General features: G+C 47.9%; 1 pseudogene; it reads right to left on the bottom strand.

The window, feature by feature from the left end:
* Positions 1-22,057, bottom strand: part of LOC136469517 (wall-associated receptor kinase 4-like) — a 30,910-nt pseudogene extending 8,853 nt beyond the window's left edge.
* Positions 22,058-22,841: the final 784 nt, after the last annotated feature.

Below are 22,841 nucleotides of genomic sequence, written 5' to 3'. Positions count from 1 at the left end.
GCACCGCCTCCTAGGCCACACCACCATTGCCGTGCCCTAGCACACGACTCGTGCGCACATGCGCATGCTAGGGCCCAGCGAGCCTGGCCACTCTGCTCGCCACCACCGTCGTGTCCGCCTGAGCCACTCTGCTCGCCATCGCTGTTGCGTCGAGCTACGTCCCCGGTTGTGCTATGCTCCGACCGCCGCTTGCACGGTCACTGCTGCTGCTGACCCTTCACGGCTGCACGCGCGTGGGTTTACCCCACCTACCTTCGCCATCATGTCCACGTCTAAAGCGACACCACGCTGCTGCCTCCCTAGACCGGCGCCAGCCACCTAGGCACGTAGGGCTGAGCCGCCATTGTCTTACGAGTCAAGCCACTGTGGTTGCACGTCATCATGCCGGTCTTGTATGCACACATGGAGCCATCACCCATCGCGCTGCCGTCCTTCCCCATTTAGTGACTGCACCACGCCACGCTCCTCGTCACGTCACCTTGAATGGCGTCGCACTGGCTGACCGAGCCGCGCTAAGGCCAAACCATAGAGCTGGCCCCATCCTTATAATTACGCATGTCTAGAGGTTGATTTGGAGTCTAGCTTCGCGCCAAGCTTGCCACTACTGCTGCCGTATGATGTTTGTCTTTAAATTGAGTTTTCCCCCACCGCCGGTCACCATAGGACCAAGCTGAGCTATCCCTCTAATTGGCCTTGCATAGTCCACCTCCTTCCAATTAATTGTGCACGCAACTAGCCCTGTTAGTTAGCCTGCGATTGGAGTCATCCCGGTGAGCTTCCATCACCTAGTGAGGTAATGCGGGGCATTTTCCTCGCGGCGGTCCGCCATGGCCGTTGAGGCGGGTGCTCGGCCAAGGCATCGCTCCATGCTCCATTGTTTCAATTGAGCGGTGCTTTTAAGTCGTGTTGACTTGGTTGCCTCGCCTGTGTAGCAGTTTCACCGGCGGAGCAGCAGGTCGATGGGGACACCATCGCTGCGCTTGCTGTGAATCAGAGCACTCCCGCGCACATGGTCAACCACCTTGCCGAGCCTCACGACCACATCTAGTCTGCCCTACACATCTTTGGTGAGGCCCTCCTGCTCCTAGAGTAGGTGGTTGAGTCGGTTGGGGTCTAGGTCACCTGGGATGCGTTCGCTGCCACCGACAAACTGGATTGGATGTCGTTCCCATGGCTAGCATGGTTGGATGTAGTAGCGGTTCAAATAGGGCTTCTATCTTGTTGCCCGTAGTCTGTAGATGGATAAAGGGTAGTGGTATAGGTGTTGGGCTAGTTGATTTTGTCGGCGCCGGTGTTGCTGTGGCTAGCCCCCGCCACAATGCATGGCCACATCTACACGCTGCACTGTTTGTAGTGTTTGATACCTCGATCGGTTGCGCTTCGCTCATAGAGTGCTAGGGAGGTGATGGTTGAGGCCGAGGAGGTCCATGCTCACCGGTGTTTGGTCGGAGGGGCCATGACCTTTGTTAAGTTCTGGCCAGGGACTTTGAAATGTTAATTCGAAGCAAGCTAGGGGGTTATTGAGAGCGTCAGTGAGAGAGGGAAATAGTAGGAAGGACTGCGGGTCCATTTGATTGAAAGCCGAGGGCTCTTTTGCATAAACATGGGCCGAGCCACGTTGGGCCACGCCAGTGCGTCATGTGCATGCGCGCGCATTGCGCCAGAGTGGGCTGAGCCACTCGTGCTTTGGGCCACGCGGTAGATTTAGGGTTTTCATTTTCTAGTGAATTAGTAAAGGTTTATTCAATTTAGTTTTGAACTGATCTTTGTAAAATTATAGTAAATTATGTAGGTGCCCAAAAATAGTGAAACAAAATTTGTTAGGCTCACAAAAATGCTATCTATCTGTTGGTGTAGTAGTTTATAGTTAGCTGTGATAATGATAGGTTCATAAATTCAATTTAGAAAGCTTAGTATTATTTAGCTCAATATTTGTAGGAATTTTTGTGGCAAATTGATGATAGCTTTAGCCATGAAATTTTTACAGTAGATTCATTAGATTATTATGTACTCATTATAATTTTTGTAGCCCTAGAGTAGGTTGATAAATAGAATAGCTAGTACTCCTTGTTTTTATCATATATAGAGTAAATCGGTATTAAGAGTAAGAATACCTTTAGTTGCTAAGTTAATATATGTCATGCTTCATATTTGTTAGGGGTAATAGTAGGTAACTTAACACCTTAGTCGGTAGGACTAGCTTGGTAGCTTGATGGATGTATTCGTATTTGAAGAGTTGCTGTTGCCATATTACTAAGTGTTGCATCATCATTTCATGTATGTAGATCACGAGTTTGTAGAGTTCGTGCCTATGGACGAATAGGACTACGAGGAGATTATTGAGGAGTACGAGGAGGAGGTCCTCGTACAGGAGGGAGCCCCAGAGCCATTCATTGCTGACTTTGTTGACCCACCGCCTGCCCAAGGCAAGCCCCGGTGCATAACCCCTATTTTTGAATGATTACTGAATATATATATATATATATATATATGATGTGCATTTATGTTATAGGCATTTTATGAAAACTACATGCATAGATATACTTACCTATGAGTCCTACTAGTATAGGTCGAGTAGCTGCTATGCTCAGGGTATCGGTAGCATGAGTAACATGCCGTTACTCACAATAGATGAAAATTATGATAACTTATGATAAAATGGTGGAAAGGAAAAATGGAGACCGGGCAGGGATATGGTTTGGGTATTGGTGGGTGTAAGAGGTTGTGTCCTGTGGCCAATAGGGCATAGCTTGGTTACACTTTTCCCTGTCTGTGTCGGTTAAGGACCGGCCATTGCATAGGTCTCTAGGTAAGTCACAGATTTATTATCCCCAGCACATACTTGGGTATGGGCGCAGGGAAAACTTGTTGCTCTCTTGTCGTGGGTTCCAGCTCTTTTCGGACTGACTGATTGGAGGCAGAGATGGTGGAGGTCCTTGCACCACACTAAGTCTAGGACTTAGGAGTAGGGGCTTGGAGTCCAAGTTTAGACGTGGACCTGGACCCCATGACAGGAGGGTGATGGGTTGGTCCTGCTTGTGCCTGGGGTACAAGCAGGGCGTGTGATTTTGGGGTACCCAGCGGGGGCATTGATTCAAGAATTGTCAGGCAATCCGGTACAACTTGTCTATGGTCTAGCACCGTAGTAAGAACTGAAAGATGAAAGGTGATGCAATGAAACTGATTGCTCAACTCTTGCTTGAAAGTAGAATAGGTGCTTACATAGAATGGCTAGATAATAAATTAATCATGGCTGCTAATAATAACATAAATAAGGACTCACTATTAGTATTGCTTTCTGCAAAAAGAAAACCAGCAAACCATAAAGCTTTGCATATCCCTTGGAGTTGAGAAACTATTCCCACTAGTCGAATCAGTCTTGCGAGTACGTTGTGTACTCAGGGTTTACTTACCCCTGTTGCAGGTAATGCTTGAGGAGTAGCCATTGTATGAAGGATTCTTTTGGTGGGCATAGATAGATCCTTGTTTGTTACCGCTAGATGTGTATTTTCATTCCGATGTTTAATATTCTGCAATCTGAATTTGGAACTATAATAATATATTTCTAAGAACTCTGGATGTATGAAATGGATTAAGTATTGTAACTCGTTCTCATTATTGGATCCTTGGGAAGAAATGTGGACCTTTTAGGCTCTCCCTTGGGGTGTGCCCGACGGAACTTGCCGTCGTAGCTTGCTTTTGGGGTGCTTAGTATCTGGTGGAAGACGAGCGCCTCCGTAAGTGCATTATTGTGGGCGGTTCTACCACACATCGAAGTCAACCCAGAGAAGATCTCGGCCATCACAAGGATGGGTCTGATTCAGAACATAAAGGGGGTACAATGAGTTACAGGGTGCCTCGCCACGCTCAGCCGCTTTATCTCGCGCCTCGACAAATGAGGTCTCCCCCTCTATCAGCTTCTAAAGAAGACCAACCGTTCTGAATGGACACCCAAGGCCTAGGAGGCACTTGACATGGTCAAGCAACTTCTGACAAAGGCCCCAATCTTGGTCCCTCCGACCGATGGAGAACCGCTTCTACTCTACATTGCGGCGTTCACGCAAGTGGTCAGCGCCGCCCTAGTGGTGGAGCGAGAAGAAGAGGGGCACACCCTCAAAGTGTAGCGTCCCGTGTACTTCATTAGCGAGGTCTTATCTGATTCCAAGACCTATCCCAAAATCTAGAAGCTCCTATATGCCATCCTCATCATCAAGAGGAAGCTACGCACTACTTCGAGTCACATCCAGTGACGGTCGTGACGTCCTTCCCCCTTGGCGAGATCATCCAAAACCAGGATGCCACATGAAGAATCACGAAGTGGGCACTCGAGTTGATGGGTCAAGGCATTTCATATGCCTCTCGGACAGCCATCAAGTCCCAAGTGCTGGCTGATTTCATTGCAGAGTGGACCAAGGTCCAAATGCCGCTAGCAATCATCGACGAGGAGTACTAGACGATGTACTTTGATGGATCGCTGATGAAGAAAGTCACCGGTGTAGGGCTAGTCTTTGTTTTGCCCCTCGGGGTATGCTTGAGGTACATGGTTCGCATCCATTTCACCTCCTCCAACAATGTGGCCGAATATGAGGCGCTCATTAATGGTCTGCACATCGTCATCGAGTTGGGTATCCGATGCCTTGACTTTCGAGGTGACTCCTAGCTGGTCATCGACCAGGTCATGAAGGAGTTGAGCTGTCACAATGCCAAGATGGCTGCATATTGCCAAGAAGTCCACCAGCTGGAGGACAAATTCAATAGTCTCGAGTTCAATCACTTCCTGAGGCGTCTCAACGAGGCAACCAACACACTAGCGAAAGCGGTGTCTGGCCAAGAGCCGGTGCCAATGGGTGTCTTCGCTAGTGATCAGCACAAGCCCTCGGTCTACTACGAGGAGCCAGAACAAGCCAGTGGTGAGCCGCCTACCCTGGGCTTAGGGGCTAATCAGCCATCAACTCCATCCAACCCCTAGGTTGTGGAGCTTGATGAGGATCTAGCAATAGAGCCCGACCCTCTGGCCAACTAGAGGACACCTTACCTCGACTACCTCCTCCGTGAGGCACTGTCGATGGACAAAATGGATGCTCGGTGGCTCGCGTGTCGCACCAAGTCCTTTGTCCTTATTGAGGGCGAGCTCTACAAGTGAAGCCACACTAGGATCCTATAGCACTACATCCCCATCGAAGAAGGGAAGCGTTTGCTGAGCGATATCCACAGTGGGGTCTATGGTCACCATGCCACGCCTAGAACCCTCATCGGAAATGCATTCCGACAAGGCTTCTACTGGCTGACTGTAGTTGCCGATGCTGAACAGATTGTGCGCACCTACGAAGGGTGTCAATACTACGCTCGGCAGACCCACCTATCGGCCCAAGCACTCTAGATGATCCCTATCACGTGGTCGTTCATGGTCTAGGGGCTCGATCTGGTCGAACCTCTCAAGAGGGCGCCCGGGGGCTATACACACTTGCTTGTCACCGTGGACAAGTTTACAAAGTGGGTAAAGGCTCGACCGGTCTCCGCAATCAAGTCCGAGCAAGCCATCCTGTTCTTCCTTGACATCATCCATCACTTTGGGGTCCCGAATTCCATCATCACGGACAACGACACACAGTTCACCAGAAAAAAGTTCCTCCGATTCTGTGATGAATACCACATCCACGTTGATTGGGCCGCCATGGCACACCCCTGCACGAACAGGTAGGTCGAGCGCACGAATGACATGGTCCTACAAGGCCTCAAGCCTAGGATCTTCAACCGGTTGAACAAGTTTGGTGGACAATGGGTCACGAAACTTCCCGCGATGCTTTGGAGCCTAAGGATGACCCCCAGTCGGGCCACCAGCTACACACCATTCTTCATGGTCTATGGTTCCGAGGCTATCCTCTCAACCAACCTCGATTATGGAGCGCTGAGGGTCAGGGCATATGACAAATAGGGAGTCGAGGTGTCCCTTGAGGATGCCAGGGACCAGCTAGATGAAGCGCGCAATGTCACCCTCCTTTGCTCGACCAAGTACTAGCAAGCGTTACGCTAGTACCACAACCATCGAGTATGGGGTCGGGCCTTCAACATTGGGGACCTGGTGCTCTGCCTCGTCCAGAGCAACAAGAACCGCCACAAGCTCTCTCCATCATGGGAGGGACCGTACGTCATCGTAGAGGTGCTCTGGCTAGGTGCCTACAAGCTCAAGACCATCAACGGCGAGGTCTTCATCAATGCTTGGAACATCGAGCACCCTTAATAAATGCACACTTTCTCTTATCAGTTTCGCTATCAAACTCCATGATCTTTAGTGACACCCGACCCCAACAACGGTGGGGTCGGGCCCCACTCAAGGGCTAATTAGAGCGTACCGATCCGGTAGACATTCTCTACGCCCGACCCTTCCTCATGTTAAGACCCAGAAGCGATGTTTGCGAAAATGAACGCTAAGTAAAACTAGTCGGACTATGAGAAACCTACACCTCCACGGCTATGGCGCCTTTGCTCACCAGCGTGATCAAAGTTTTTTCTGCACCCTGGGCTTTTGGCCTTAGCTACGGAAAGAGTAGGTGCGTGTCTAAGAGTATATCCACCTAGCAAACATTCTTTGTGCCTGACCCTCTCTCATGTTGAGACCTAGAAGCAAGGGTTGCAGAAATAAACACTCAGTAAAACTGGTCGGACTGTGAGAAACCTACATCCTAGTGGCTATGACACCTTTGCTCACCAGTGTGATCAGAGTTTGTTCACCCATACCCTAGGCTTTACAGCCTTAATGACGGAAGGGGTCGAGACGCACTAATCTTTTTATATGAAAAGGGGAGAAGGGCTAAAAAGCTTTTTGGCCATAACAAAATTTAAGAGCTTGTCCACTTAATACAAGTTCGTTGCCTGGCGTATCTGCCTAACTAATTCCTTGGGGGGATGATCTCATCCTCTATCTCCCTAGGTCACACAAGTCAATCGGACGGCTTGGCCACTGCTAAGAGATGGGTAAGGAGCAGTAGGATGCCCTATGCGGGTTATGCCAACTCTATCATGAACGACAGACCTAAATTCCACTCGAACATATCTGGTAAGAGCTCCCCAAACCCATCACTTGTGCCATCAAGGTAAGTCCTATGCCAGCAGGTCACCCAAGTCAATCGGACGATTTGGGCCACAGTCGAGAGACAGGTCACCCTTACTTTACGCATGTTTTCTCTTACTAATTTCGCTATCGAGCCCCCTACCCTAGCAACGGCAAGGGGTTGGGCCTCACCGGGGGCCAGTAAGAGTGCGTATTTGGTAGACATTCTCTATGCCCGACCCCTCCTCACATTTAAAAACCAAGAGGCAAGGTGTACGGAAACAAACTCTGAGTAAAAATTGGTAGGACCATAAGAAACCTATGCCCCAATGGCTATAGTGTTTTTGTCCCCACACCCTAGGCTTTAGCCTCTGCCTTCCTAGGAAGGATTTCGAGGGGCCCACCTACAGAATCTCCATCGAGGATAGGCTAGTAGGTTGCCCGAAGTCGATCGGATGGCTCGGGCCACGATCGAGAGACGGGTAAGGAGCAGTGGGATGCCCCATGCAGGTTATGCCAACTCCATCACGAATGATGGACTCGGACCCACACGGACATATCCGGTAAGAGCTCCCCGAACTCATCACTCATGCCATCGAGGTAACTTTACCAACACCCACTTTTCTTTTCCAATGCATGATCATTCATTCATCCATTCTCATGCACGCATTCATACATGCATCCCATACATCCAAGCATTGCATATGCAATTGCTACATCACAATGCTTCGCGTCACATCATGAAGCGGTAGTCATCTCATTCGATATGAGCGGCGACTGACCGAGGTTCGAAGGTCGGCCCATGAAGGGCTCGAGGCTACCTCGTGTCAAACAGAGCCAGGGGAGAAAACATAGATGAGCCCTAGCGGCCTTCGCCCGACCTGCTTAGAAGTGGATAGGGTCATCTCAATCTTCTTATTCGATCCTAACCTCGAGCCAAGCCCACAGAATCTCCATTGAGGAGAGGCCAGCGGGCCACCTAAGTTGGTCTCCAAAATGGTTCAGGCATCTACTAGGAGGCAGGTTAAGGAGTAGGGGAATGCCAGATGAGGGCGATGCCAACCCTATTAGCGAACGACAGAACCGGATTCCACTCGGACATGCACGTTAGTGAGCTCACCGAGCGTGACACTCAAGCCATCGAGGCAAGTGTCGTTAGCTCAGCCCCTCCAGTTGCAAAAACCATGGATGGGGTGACGCATGAAATTCAGCTGACCCCTGCCAAGCCCAATGAGGCTTGGGGGCTCAATCTACCCAACCCTAACCAGGGAATCCAACTGACCAGGGTTCAAAGGCTGGCCTGCGAAGGCCTCGAGGCCGCCTCATGTCGAACAGAGCCAGGGGAGAAAACATAGATGAGCCCTAGCGGCCTTCTCTCGACCCATTTAGAAGTGGACATGGTCATCTCAATATTCTCGTTTGATCCTAGCCGAGCCGACAGAATCTCCATCGAGGGGAGGCCAGTGGGCCACCTGAGTTGCTCTCTAGAATGGCTCGGGCATCTACTAGGTGGCGGGTTAAGGAGTAGTGGAATGCCACATGAGGGCTATGCCGACCCTATCATAAATGATGGACCCAGATTCCACTATAACATGCCCGTTAGCGAGCTCACCGAGTAGTCACTCGAGCCATCGAGGCAAGTGAAGTTAGATCAACCCCTCTGGTTATGGAAACCGCGGATGGGGTAACGATCATAAAGACGAGCCAACCCTCGACCGGACCCCCGCTACGCATGGGGGCTCAAGGAAAGTTGGACTCACAAGGAGACTGAACACACGGTCATAGAATGATGGCTTAGATCCTAGGGAGGGGTATGTATGAAAACAAGAGACGCTTTCTTCTGCTAGTTTCGCTATCCTCTCCTCGATCTTTAGTGACAACCAATCCCCCAACCCCAGCAACGGCAAGGGGTTAGGTCTCACTCGGGGGATGATAAGGGTATATATACACCCTTTCTAAAATAGTCACCATGCTCGACCCCTTCCTCATGTTAAAAACCTAGTGGAAAGGTTCATGAAAACAAACGACTGAGTAAGGCTGGTCGGATTGCAAGAAACCTATGCCCTAGCGGCTATGTCATTCTTGCTTACCAGTGTGATCAGAGTTTCCCTCCTACACCTCAAACTCTATGGTCTTAACAAACGGAAGGGTCGGAACGCATTAACCCCTTTTCACACATAAAAGGGGAGAAAAAACAAATTCTTTCACACTAAAACAAAAGAACAGATTTGATCAAACTAAATGACAAGTTTGTTTAAATGATATAAAGGGGTCAGAACTTGTCCACTTATTACAAGAATGACCGCCCGACCTATCTAACTAAGTAGCCCTTCCGAGGGAGAACTATGTCTTCTATCTTGTCTGCCAGGTCCTACGTAAGGGGAGCCACCGCTGTCTCCATCTCCTCCAGCTCATGGACTTCATAGCCCAATGCGTAGCCGTGGCTTATTGCCTCCAGATCGATGCTGTCCCCATAATGAGAATAAGCAATCGTGAAGGATTGATTGACCCTAGCACGAAGGGCACTCCTCTCGAGCTGGCGCACTAGAGCCATGATCTCAACGGCACGAGCCACGAGCGAGCTGGTCCCCTCTGACCACACCAGTAGAAGGTCATCGTAGACCACTCTAAGGGCGGCGCTCAGGATACCAAGCTTGTCACTCTCCACCTGAAGACTCCTCACCTCGGCAAGGTCCATAGCTAGCCCGATAGAAATGCTCTTGGCCTCTAGCTTTTGGGTCGTCGCACTTTCGAGCTTGGCCTAGAGTGAGCCAACCTTCTGCTACGTGTCATCATGCTCTTGGCAGGCCTTGTCATGCTCTTGAAGAGCCTGGTCGCACTCCTCATGAGTTGTGCCATGTTCTGAGTGGAGCCTCTCCGTGGTTTGGAGCAGCTCATCCTGCTCCTTGCGCAGCCGAGCGATCACCGCAGCATACATGCTCGTCCTCTTCTCTAGGGCTACGAGCTTCTCCTCATCTCCTAGCTTTAGTTTCCTTTCCTTCTCAACCTCAACCAGAAGGTCAAGGATCTGCTGGTAGGTCTCGGTGTCCTTCTAGAGGAGCTCATCCTGCTCCTTCTTGACCTTGGTAGCCTCCTTGTTGTCCTTTTGTGACCTCACCGATAGGGCCTCGAATGCCTTCTCAGCCTCATCAGCATCCCGATGGGCCTCGGCCACCCACGACCAAAGATTGTCCGCCTCCTCAGTGAGAGGAGTTAGCTCAACCACCCTCTGCTAGGTGGCAACAAGCTAAGCTATTACCTCCCTGCATAGCCATGCCTCCTCGACGAGGTGATCCTAGGCCTCCTTCTGTTGATGAAGGAACTAAGATTTCCCCCGGCTGCGAGCTATGAGGGACTACAGGAAGACAATGGTCAGGATACAAAAAGCATATAAAGGAAGATATGGTCAAAAAGTAGGACCAAACAATACCCGGCCGGAGGGAACGACGACATCGTGCAATGCGCCCATGGCCTGGTTCAGGGCCTCGAGCATGGATGCGATCCCTACATCAAGGCTTTCCTGCTCCATGCTCTCGGTGGCATCATTAAGGGTGAAAAGCATCGACGCGGGATCCTATAGATTCATCAACCAGAGCAAGGGCTCACCCCTGCGCATGTGAGTCGCTGCCCATCGACGTTAGGGCTAGGGATGACTCTCCTCTGGCTCCAAGCATCACCGACCCCTCTTGCAGTGATGTCCCCACTAGGATGCCCCCTTTGGTGTTGGAAGGGGTTTGCTGTGCAGACGTTGACCTCTCTCTCCTAGCACCACAACTCATAGGGACCCCTTGGCTGCATCCCCTTCATCCGGCCTGTGCCAGGCACCGTCACTTGGGTCGCCGATGGCATGGGTCATGCCGGTGCCTTAGGCGCCACTGCGGTTGCGCCCGACTGTGACCCATCTATCATGGCCTCCGCCACCCCCACCTATGTCAATGGGGCCACAACCGGCCGCACTGTGCCCACCGTGGTCGGTGCCACGAGCGTGGTCGGCAGCCCCATTTGCCCCATCATCGGCAGCGGTATTGCGGCCATCGTAGGCTACTCTATGACCTCCGAAGGTGCCCCTTGAGCCCCTATGTCTGCCCGTCCCACCGAGGGCACGGGCACCACCATGGGCAGCGTCTGACCAACCAACGACACGGTCACACTAGCGCTGCTCCCACCCAAAATAGGCGTGATACCAGCTAACGGTTGCCGCCTCAATTGGAGGGCAACGCTCTTCTTTGGCACCAGCGCCAAAGGATTACACTGCCTGTCAACGCTGCAAGGGATGAAAAGCATAAATCATGATGAAATCCGACTAAAACAAGAAAAAACAGAGGAACTGATGACTCACCTCAGCGCTGTCAGGCGACAGATGCATTTGGGGGGGTGAACCCCTCGACCTTTGCTCTACCTCGTCAGAATGAGGATGTTTCGAGCCCGCCCCCTACTCCTGGGTAGAGGGGCTTGCCCCCCTTGACTCTTAGGGAGCGATGATGGAGCCGCCCACCTCCGCTGGCACCTCGAGCGTGATGGTAGAGCCACCCGCCCCTGTTGGCTCCTAGGGCAGGCTGATGGTATGGCCTATCTCTGCTGGCTCCCCGGATGTGCCCTCCCCTCCATGGAACAGGAAGGGTCCCAATGCCTATAAGGATGAACCGATACCTGTCAGCGCATCCTCGTTCTCCAGGTCATTCCACTCGATATCATCGGCTACCTTGTCGTTATCTCCATCGTCATCATCATCATCGCTGTCAGTATCCTCCCCTCGTTCCCACACCTACAGCTTTTGCTGCCTCTTCCTCTTCTTGTCCTCCTTCACCATTCTCAACCGCTCGCCCTTGGCATGATTCACCGCCCTCATGGATGAATCCCTTAGCAACGACGTTGGGTGATCCATGCGGATGAGGTCACTCGGCTGGTCTCGCCCCTCTCAAAGTTAGTATCAAGGGGTCGAGAAACCAATTGAAGAAAAAGCAAGAGAAAGGGAAACTTACGAGGACGATGTGGTCTGGTTCTGGCCGCATCAGAGGATGTCCCAGCACTAGGTAGACGAAATCAAGGGGGGCACCCGTGTCATCCCATGAGGACTCCATTGCCTCCTTGATGCGTTGCATGATCTCGGAGTAGGGGAGCACCCCCTCGGTGAGCGCCGTTCCATCAAACGACACCTCGAGCGCCATCACATATAGCAGGAGCACGAGCATCATCAATGGCACCACCCTCCTTGTGTGGTAGGGCCCAATGATGCCCAACCCCTTCAGGCAGTTCTCCTTTAGGATGTGGATGGCGGCAATGTGGTCTCGGATCTTCTTCTTGTCCTTCTCCAGGACGCCCCACTTCCTCCACGACTCTGGGGCCTCTTCAATCAAACGCCCGGTGAACTCCGGCAGAGGGGCAGTGGCGTCATTCTTGAGGTAGAACCACTATGAGTGCCACCCCTTGTTGGACGTCGAGAGCCGCATGGATGGGTACTTGCCAGCCCGATTGTTCTAAAGTTGGATGCCGGCGCACCCCATCGGCATATGCAGCTCCTGCCTGCCGCTTTTCTCCCTCTTCTTTAGGAGGGTGATGACAAAGAAGTACCTCCACAAATTGAAGTGGGGTCTAATCCCTAGGAATCCCTCACACAGGGTGACAAACACCACCATGTGCTGGATCCCATTGGGATTAAGATGCTACAGCTCGATCTTGAAGTAGTGTAGCAACCCCCGAAGAAATTTGTGGACAGGGGTTGTGAACCCACACTCATGGAAGTGGGCGAACAACACCACATAGCTGTCAGGTGGTGATGGCAGATCCTCCTCATCGGGTAGCAGCCACTCCTCGGCCGAGGTCCGTGCATGGAGAAGACCGCGATGGACGAGGCCATCCATGCGCTAGAAGGTGATGTCGAAATGGCACCATGGATCCATTGGAGATGGGGGCGAATGGATGCGGGCTCAACGACGGTGGAGATGCAGAGGTAGGAAACCTAAGTGATTGGTGGCGGTGGTCGTGGCTATGGAGGCAAGAATGCAAGGTATGGAACCTGGGGGGCTAACCCTTTGGTTTTATAGGGGCGATGAGTGTGAGGAAACCAACCGCACACCTAGATCTCTGCACCTGCCATGATCTGCCACCACGTCTCACTACGGGATGCGCACGCAACCTCTATCCGTTCCCTTAGAAAACTCATCAGACATTTCGCCTCTTTGGACGGGCCATGACCCATCACAGGTAAGAGGGATACGGATCTAAAAATGCCTCTATGGCCCGTCTGGGCCTAGGAGTTCGAAGGTTGGCCCATCGATGGGTTTGACAACCGCTCCGAGCACCCTTAGATAAGTGATGGAAAGGGATAGGCCTACTAGTGGGCAGTACCTGAGTGCACGAGCGCCATGGGATCCTGGCCCACGATTGAGTCTCGGCCAGATACGATCCAAGGGTTTTTCTCGAAGAAAGGCAGAGAGCCCTCGGGACCGATTGAATAGACCCATGCCAAATCCCCATGAACGGGATGCTAGGGCCCCACTCGAGCTAGCCCATTAATAGCTCACCGAGCACCATGGCTTGTCCATAGAGGAAAATCATGGCATGGCTTAACCCCTTTGGTTGCGGAAACCATGGACGGGGTGACGATCACAAAGACGAGCCGACCCTCGACTAGACACCCGCTATGCGTGGGGGCTCGAGGAAAGTTGGACTCACAAGGAAACCGAACGCACGGTCGTAGAACGATAGACCCCCGTAGGGGTTGAAATCAGGGAAAGACCTTTTCCGACCCACCAAATCTCATGGCTATACCCCTGAGGGGTCCGATCTCGACGAAAGGGAATCACCGTCCCCAGGTCACGTCGTGGGCGATAAAAGAAGGCCATGGCCCTCAGAGTCCTCCTATTTGGAAAAACCTCCGAAAGAGTATTCCACTCCTCCACAGGCTCGAGGGCTACTGTCAGGGACCAATACTAGGGTACCCGAAGAGGAGGAGCTAATGACCATCAACATGGATTCGTTCGAGCAGTCAAGGGTGCGACTATAGCTCCAACCGACCCCCCGGCACGCAAGCTCCACTTCGCTCAACCTCTAGGGGAGGGCTCCACCTCGCCCGACCCAAGGCCGTAGGCTCCGCCTCGCCTGACCCTCAGGTTTGCACTCTGCCTTGCCCAGCCACTGGGGGAGGACTCCACCTCGCCTGACCCCGAGGCCATGGGCTCCGTCTCGCTCGACCCTTGGATTTGCGCTTTGCCTCGCCCGGCCTCTAGGGGAGGACTCTGCCTCCCCCGACCCTGAGGCCAGGGGCTCCGCCTCGCCCGACCCCAAGACTACGGGCTCCGCCTCGCTCGGCCTCCGGGGAAGGACTCCGCCTTGCCCAACCCCGAGGCCACGAGCTCCGCCTCGCTCGACCCTTGGGTCTGCGCTCCACCTCGCCCGACCCTTGGGTTTGCGCTCCGCCTCGCCCGATCCTTGGGTTTGTGCTCCATCTCGCCCGACCTCCGAGGGAGGACTCCGCCTTGCCCGACCTTGAGGCCATGGGCTCCGCCTCACCTGACCCTGAGGCCGCGGGATTTGCCTCGCCCGACCCCGAGCCCGCGGGCTTCGCCTCGCCCGATGAAGACCCATACCTCCGCCAACCACTCTAGGTCCAAGCGTATGGGCCTAGGTCAAAGCTCTGACACTAGGGAAGAGACCAATATGCCCCGATGTAACCCATGGCCTTGGCAGGCCATACCGGAGTTTTTACATCAAGAACAGCGTCGGGCAAACCGGTGCTCTGCTGCCTAACCCCCGTACGAACACTGACGGGCGCATCAGTTCACCACGACGTCCGTCAGGACGGAGTGGAGTGCCATGACCGACAGACGACACCTGCGTATGGCGCTAGTGACGGACAGGGCCGCGACGTGGAGCCATCCCTGTTGATATCTACAGGGTCGGCGGAACCTGCATGAAGGAGAAGAAGGACCCGACGATCCTGAAGGCCTTCGGTTCTCTCTCGTTCTTCTTTTTCCCTCCGCTGTAACCCATGCTTTTCCTTGGCCTATAAAAGGGAAAGCAGGGCATCCCATAAGAGGCATCGCACCGCATCTGACCTCCAATCCATCGATTCAGGCCAGGCCCGATCGAATCATCACGAACCCATCGAACCTCGAACCGATCAGAACGCAACACAAGCATATGGTTGAGCAGCAACCGAGCTCTCGGCACCCATTCATTTCTTCCATCAGAGACTTGGACCTGTTCCTCTCGCTCGTTTGTAACCCCTACTATGAACTTTCAGTGCTAGTAACACGAGCAGCAGCGACGAACCGGACGTAGGGACATTTAGCCCGAACCAGTATAAACCTCGTGTCCTCTTAGCACACCATCCGAGCCAGACACGCAATATTAGAAATTTACTCGTCGGTGGTAACTCGAAACACCGACACTTATATAACTAACACTTATATAACTATATACATGCTTGGAAATTTGCATTCACAATGTTTCTACGGTGAGTAGAAAAATAATCTGACCTGACTATTCAGCACTACAAAAGACGTCTAAAGAATTCAATATGCCCGATAGTTAGTGGGGAGAAAAACAGAACACCGGATTAACATCTGTAATAGAAAATAAATGTACTACCAAAATATATTCGAGTGTGAATGTAATAAAATTAATTTCGTATTGTAATGTCGGTGTATTTTTCTATAAATCAGATAAACTCTACTTAAATTAAAGAGGAATACGAGGAGTAAATATAATAAGTGTACACAGTGACATGTACCTATGGCTGAGTTCTTGTTACATTGCCCTTTCGTCCAACGGTTTCCGTAGGTCCCTCGTGGACACCGGCACTGGAAACTCCCAGGGGAGTTTAGACAGAGTGGCAGACACCATAGCATGAGTTGGCTTCTGGGTTCTCACACTCATCTATATCTACAAACAATAAATGTACTTCAAAAGCTATTTTGATATAAAAAATACTTATGCTGAGAAGCAAATGTAAATGTAGTAGTCCATCAACCGTGCTCTCGTAAGGTCTAGAATCTTCATACACAAATGTTCAAAAGTTTATGGATAAGTTTATTACCTATAGCTATCCAAATTTCTTAGCTTTGCCATCTCCCTTTGTTCATTTAATTTAATGCATATAGATACTACCGTAACACCTAGGAGTGCACATTAAAATAAATGTGAATTTAATATGAAATAATAATTTTCGGGAAGGTTGACCAGATGCTTGAAAGAAAAAAAAAATCAAAATTTGACTTTTTGATCCCGATGGATGGACGGAGACCACCGATGCGTGAAGCTTGTCACGTGCTTTTCGTTTAATTACTCATCCGTGTTATTTATCTGCATCCTTCACAAGAGCTGAGGGAAAAAGGTACAAAACTCGTATTGCTACAGTGGTAGGACTGTATCCCGTGGCAGACTCCAAATTTTTTCACGTGTTTTTTTTTTCTTATTCTTTTCCCAAGCAAGACCTGCTAGCCCTACAGCTGTCGTCACTTGCAACTCTCGCAAAGGGTAAAAGAGATAGGGGGGGGGGGGGGGGGGGGGGGGGGAAGAGGGGTTTAGAGCTTGCGACCGTCATTGCCGTGCTCGTTCTCCCTTGTGAAAACCTAACGGAACGACGATCTAGTCGTAGCGTGAGGTGGAGAAGAGGAAGGAAGAAAGGAAGGAAAAAGGAGATCACCGAGGTTTTTTTGGTCGTGCTCACTGTGGTTGTCCTAGGTGAGATGTAAAAACTTTACCCACTTCTTGGATCAATTTTTATAGATTAAATCACTTATTTAGGAGGGATTTAGTTGGAGTAATTCCCAAAATTAGTTTCGTCCACGTTGAAACCCCGTCATACAGTGCACTTCCTGTTCATAATTATTTTAAGGAATCTTAATGGTCTTAATGAATTCTTTATGATTTTTTTTCACTGTGGACAAAGTTGTAGAAGACTTCAATACCTTTATTTTGACACCAAGATCACCCTCATAGCCCATGTATTTTGGGAGATATGATCGTTTTAAGAAGGCTATTTTTTAGTGACAAGAATTTGGACAATTTTAGATCTGATCTGTTTTGGCCATCTTAATGGAATAATTTGAACTTTTGATCTAAACAAAAGTTGTAGGTTTTTTCTTAAGCTTTCTAGATTGGTAAGAACATATTTTTTATGAGTATATCTCTAGTTATGAATTCTATGAATTTGCTGCCTTGTTTTGATTGTTAGAAAAGTTTAGTTAAGTTCAGATGTTGTTTATGCCATCTTAGAGACCTCTTATGCCAAATCTTATACTATACCAAAGTTGTAGATAACTCATCTGGTAATAAATTTGGATGTATGGTTACGAAAAAGAGAAGAGACAATGCTGCTATCAGGAACGGTAGCACAACGGTAGACGTTTGAGCGGTGGGTTTGAGGCACTCTAGTGTGTTATACGTTGGTTGTGTTGATTATATGAAGGTGTTGGTACTGAGATTTTGCTTGTAATCAGGTGATGCATCTTTGGATCATGCTTAGTTCTAAAATCTCACAATAGCCGGATATTCTGAATTTGAAGCTATTGCTTTACTTTGAAGTATGCTATTTTTAATAGTTTGCTCTTTAATCTATGAATTATGAAGTATATGAAGTCTATACATTGTAACATTGCATTTGCACTCTTCCAATTGATATGCAAGTGAAGAAACCATAGCTGGATTGGCGCGGTAAGTACCGATACACCAATGAATGTTGAAACGAGCAATGCGGTTGCAGCCCACACCCCCTCTCCTTAGGATGTATGGGTAGAAGTGAAGTCATGCATTGTATTGCATCATTAACTTTTGTATTATGAATTATACTTATATATTTATGAAGTAATTGATGTATTTAGTACCATCCTATTTAAATTTGATGCTTAATCAAACTATGATTTAAATAACCCAAATGTTTTAGATAAATCTCAAACGTTGTTTTCCCTCTTAGGTACTTGAGCTTGGAGGATGCATGCTTGGGACGGGAGTAGCAATACATGTGCACATCACTTTTGAGTCACACACAGATGTACATGAGCTTGGAGGATGCATGTTGGGACGGGAGTAGTGACACTTGTGCACATCACTTTTGAGTCATATACATCTTTGGGACACGTGCGTTGTAATAATAATAATATTGATTTTAGTTGGATATTTCATTTTGCCTTTATGTTAGAGCTAATGGTTTGGTTGGTTTGAGTTATGTTAGACTTGTGAACATTAAAGTCTCTCTTTATTGTTTAATCGTTTTGCTGGTTGATGCTTTCATGTACTCTATTGTTAGGTTCTTTGTTGTGGTGTAGTGTGGTAATTCTCTAGAAGATTTTGTTGTTTTCTTCTAGGGTGTTACAGTTGGTAATCTCTATCTGAGTGGTAAACTTCGGTTATCAATTACTATATATATTTTCATACATATTCTTAGTTTTTTCTCCTTGGCATCAAACCTCCTTGTATCTTCACTATGTTAGTTCATGACTCCATGAATTTTAGATTTGCAATGCAATTTTGTAATGCAATTTTGATCCACATGAGTTGAAGCTTAGTGTCTATTCTATCTTTATTCAAAGTTCTATTATTTTATTAAGAATGTAGATTCTAGTTCCTAAACTGTACTCTTAGTTTCCACATCGGCATAAACTATCATTTTTGCCTACACCCAACACTCATGATGTTGAATTTCTTCTACTACACCAGGAAGTAGAAAGGATTTTCCATATAATGTTTCAATAAAAATTATAGTTTTGAATATTATTATTAATATAATTTAAAATGCCTTGTTAGTATCACATATGTGATTCATTTAGGAAACATTTTCATGGCTGCTAAACTGCCAAAATATATATTTTGGATAATGCATGTACGTAACTTGGTGTGCATGTATTTTGAAATCATATTAGAGGCATTTTATGATATGTTTTGTGATATCGTATGTTGGTAATTTTGATGTAGGAAATTTAGTTACTTTTAGTAATGGCTCGCGAGAGTAATTTATAAGAAAACTTAGGGGTTTGATTTAAACTATGGTTCACTATGACAGATGGGTAGTTTAAATGCAAATTTAGGAAGTTACTTACTTCATATTTTAAAATGGCTGAGGTGGTTTAATTTTGATATTTATTTAGTGGTTAGTTTGGAATATTTTCCATAACAGAATTATGAGTATTTTTAAATACAATATTACAATCATTAATTGAGGAATTCTTTTGAAGCCTCCATATTAATCCTCATGAGAGCAGTAGAAAATATAAATCCTAAAATTCTTAAACATAAAAAAATCCCACCACAAATCTAGTAGACACTATTCGACATTGACAATAATAGCTGAGATCTATAGTATTTATTTTTTTATGTATTACTCACCCCTATTTTGACCAAAATAGTATGAGAGAATTCCTTATTTGACACTGGAAAAATGAGTCGTTCCTTTCTTGGTCCTGAAATTTTTTTCGTTCCTTATTTGACACTCACTTCAACTTTCATCCCTAATTTGACACTACCGTCAAATCCGTTAGCTAACGGTGTTAACTGGCTGTTAAAAAGACGTTTTTGCCCCTAGAAAAAAAGCGGCGAAGCAAATTTGAGAGGAAAAAAAACCTGCGCCTGCGCCTTTTTTTGCAGCTGGGCGCATGCATCAGAGGCGGGCGCAGGTTTTTTTTCCTCTCAAATTTGCTTCCCCGCTTTTTTCCCAGGGGCAAAAACGTCTTTTTTAACAACCAGTTAACACCGTTAGCTAACGGATTTGACGGTAGTGTCAAATTAGGGATGAAAGTTGAAGTGAGTGTCAAATAGGGAACGAAGAAAATTTCAGGGCCAAGAAAGGAACGACTCATTTTCCCAGTGTCAAATAAGGAATTCTCTCAAATAGTATAGAGTACCCCTCTAAATCTATATTTAAATTATGACCCATTTCTATTATAAAGGAATCCATCCCATAAATTTATACCTAAACTATCGATTATGCTAATATACAAATATTCTATGTAGACTCTCAATCCTATATTTAAATTACTCACCTATGACATTTTGAATAATAGCTTAGTTCTCAAATCTTCGTCTAAGTTACCCACCTATTAAATATGAAAAATATTCTGGGATAACCCATAAATATGCATGTACATTACCTATCATCGAGTAAGTACCCACCTACTCCCTCCGTTCTGTAATATAGTGCATTTTAGAAATTTTAAGACAAATTAAGAGAGAACATAAAAGACGCATGTACCCTTATTTTATTTCCTAATCAGACGCCATCATCAACGTGATTAATGGTGATTGGTTGATAAATGGAAAATATTTAATGCAAAACTGGCTTTTGTCCTCCAGAATGTATTATATTTGAAGACAAATTTTGAATGCTAGAATGCACTATATTATAGGACGGAGGGAGTATGTCATTATGATAAATAATTGCAAGTAACCCTCTAAGTTTGTATATAAACTAACCTCCACCTCTATTAACTATAACATATATTTTCAACATTTAAATAACTAACCTCCATCACTATTAACTATAAAACTTTTTGTTACAGTTATTATAGCATCAATTAACTCAAGGTGTATCTGCATGATCGGTGTTACCATTTGGATCACATATACATGTATGCAGGAAGCCATGATTATATTAATTTTCATGTCAAGCACTCATGGAATTGCAACTCAAGAAATAGAGGACTCTATGACTGTGGAGGAAAACCATATATGATCATATTAATCTAGCATAATAACCAGATAAAGATAAGAAAGTATCTGTACGAGAACCGTATCATAATATGAAAACATTAGAAGGTGTATGTTAAATTAAATAAGGCTAGATATTTCTTTCGTTTTAATTTCTGGTATTTGTCTCTTTTGTAGCGCATATCGTGAGGATTAATGCAGAAGCTCCAAATACGAAGCCTCCAATTAGTAACAGTATGATATTTGGTATTACCTTTCAACAGAAAAGAGAGGTACTTCATAAAAAATATAAGAGAATTTTCAGAGAAAAAACTACTGGAAATATTGGACACGGAAATGAACCTTTGCATCCGTTGAGGAGGTAAGGGTTGCCTTCGTATCCATGGGAGCACGTACAGGCGTAGCCGGCACCAGCCTTGTTGCACTGGCTATTGGTGGCAACACATGCATAGGGCACTTCCTTGTCTAGTTTTGCATCTTCACAATTCTTCGCTGTGATCCCCCATTCCATCACAACAGGCACACTAGCGTTGTCTCTGTCATAGAACGCCGTCGAGGTGAGATAAGTGGTGCTGAAGTTGAAGGCTTTGCTCTCCATCACAGTGGCATAGCGCTGCAAGAGTGCCCCTCCCTCTGTATCTGAATCTGATTCTGAGTGGCGTTCTGCAATGGGTCGTCAAAATAGACTCGAGAGTGACCCGCATATTCGTCGGGAAGAATTTCACCTGGCAGCAGCCATCAGTAGGGGAGCATGATGAGCCGATCTTGAGAGGATAGCTGCATGTTGTCTGGCAGCCGAATATGTACTGCGAAAGTGCGGATGTTGCACAGCGACGACATGAGATTGCATATCAGCTAACACAGGAGTACATGTTTCGAGTGTCGTGGAATAATATTAAGATCACTTACAGTGTGGCCTGCCATGTTGGCAGAACTTCCGCACCCGAGAACGATGACTTTGTTATCCTGGTGTGATAGCACGTAAGGCATGCTGGTCATGTCCATCTTTGCTTCGTCAGATGTCATCATCCCCTTGGTGGATTGGTTGTAGCACTGCCGAGAGATAGAAGTCTTGACCCAGACCTTGTTGTCCTGCACGGAGATCTTCCTCACCTCCAACTTATTACCATGACCATCATCATGAAACAGCTTTCTGCCGCCCGCAGTCGTCGTGCAGTTGAGTTGAAACTGCTTGGTGATTGCGCACCGCCCATTCAAGGCGAACGGGAACGGGACCTCGATGCCGCCGCACCATGTGATCGTTGGGCAGCCAGGCTTCGGTGACACCAGGACGTCTGCGGTGGCGAGCACTGCCCACTCGGCCACCAGAAGGCAGACGAGGAGGAGGCGTGAGAACTCCATGGGATGTATTAGTTGCTTTGCCTGGGGTCTGGTTGTTCACAGTACCACAGCTACAGGGTACATACAGAGGATTAGACGCACAGGAGACACTTGACTTACTATGTCAACGCACTGGTACTGCATATATATATATGCAAGTATGGACTGACCTGTTCTATTTTGGAATTTTTTTTCTCATGACGCCTGCCTGGAACAGTTCGTTAGTGAGCTAAAACGACCGCATGACGCTGCTAAGACTAAGAGTATAGTACTTTTCTCTGAAATGGTGTGCCGGCGCATCAAATTGCCCCGAGCCAGCAATTTGATGCGTCACCTCAAGATTCGCTCGATTGGCTTACATTTTCAGTCTTTCGTAGGAGTAAAGTTTGCAGGCCTGGCACTCACCAACTTGCCTAGATTTTTGTCTTTCATAAACACCTGGACGTCACTTTACAAAAAAACACTTTGACGCACTGTCACCCTCACCCACACGGCCAGCACAGCATACTGCTGGCAAATGGTTACCAAATGATCTCTCGTGGACTCAAACGTCAAAACAGTTGAAATTATTATTCCTATTTGTCTTTTTGTTACAAATTTTACAATTTCCAAACTCCTGTCTATCAATCAATCACTCCTCGAGACAACACTTGGCTTGCAGCTCCTGAGTCCAAATTTGAAGGATTTGCAAAATCTAGCTGCTGCACCTCTACTTCAGTAACGATGTCACTAGCCACGGCAGAGTCACGGAGCACTTCAGCTAGTTCGTGGCCATCACAAAGCAGAAAGCTCCGTCGCAGCCGGG

This window comes from Miscanthus floridulus, chromosome 8, assembly GCF_019320115.1.
Source record: "Miscanthus floridulus cultivar M001 chromosome 8, ASM1932011v1, whole genome shotgun sequence".
In the NCBI taxonomy this organism is placed as follows: Eukaryota; Viridiplantae; Streptophyta; class Magnoliopsida; order Poales; family Poaceae; genus Miscanthus; species Miscanthus floridulus.
Note: the sequence above shows the minus strand (reverse complement) of the source record. Positions and strands in the feature narration are given on the sequence as shown.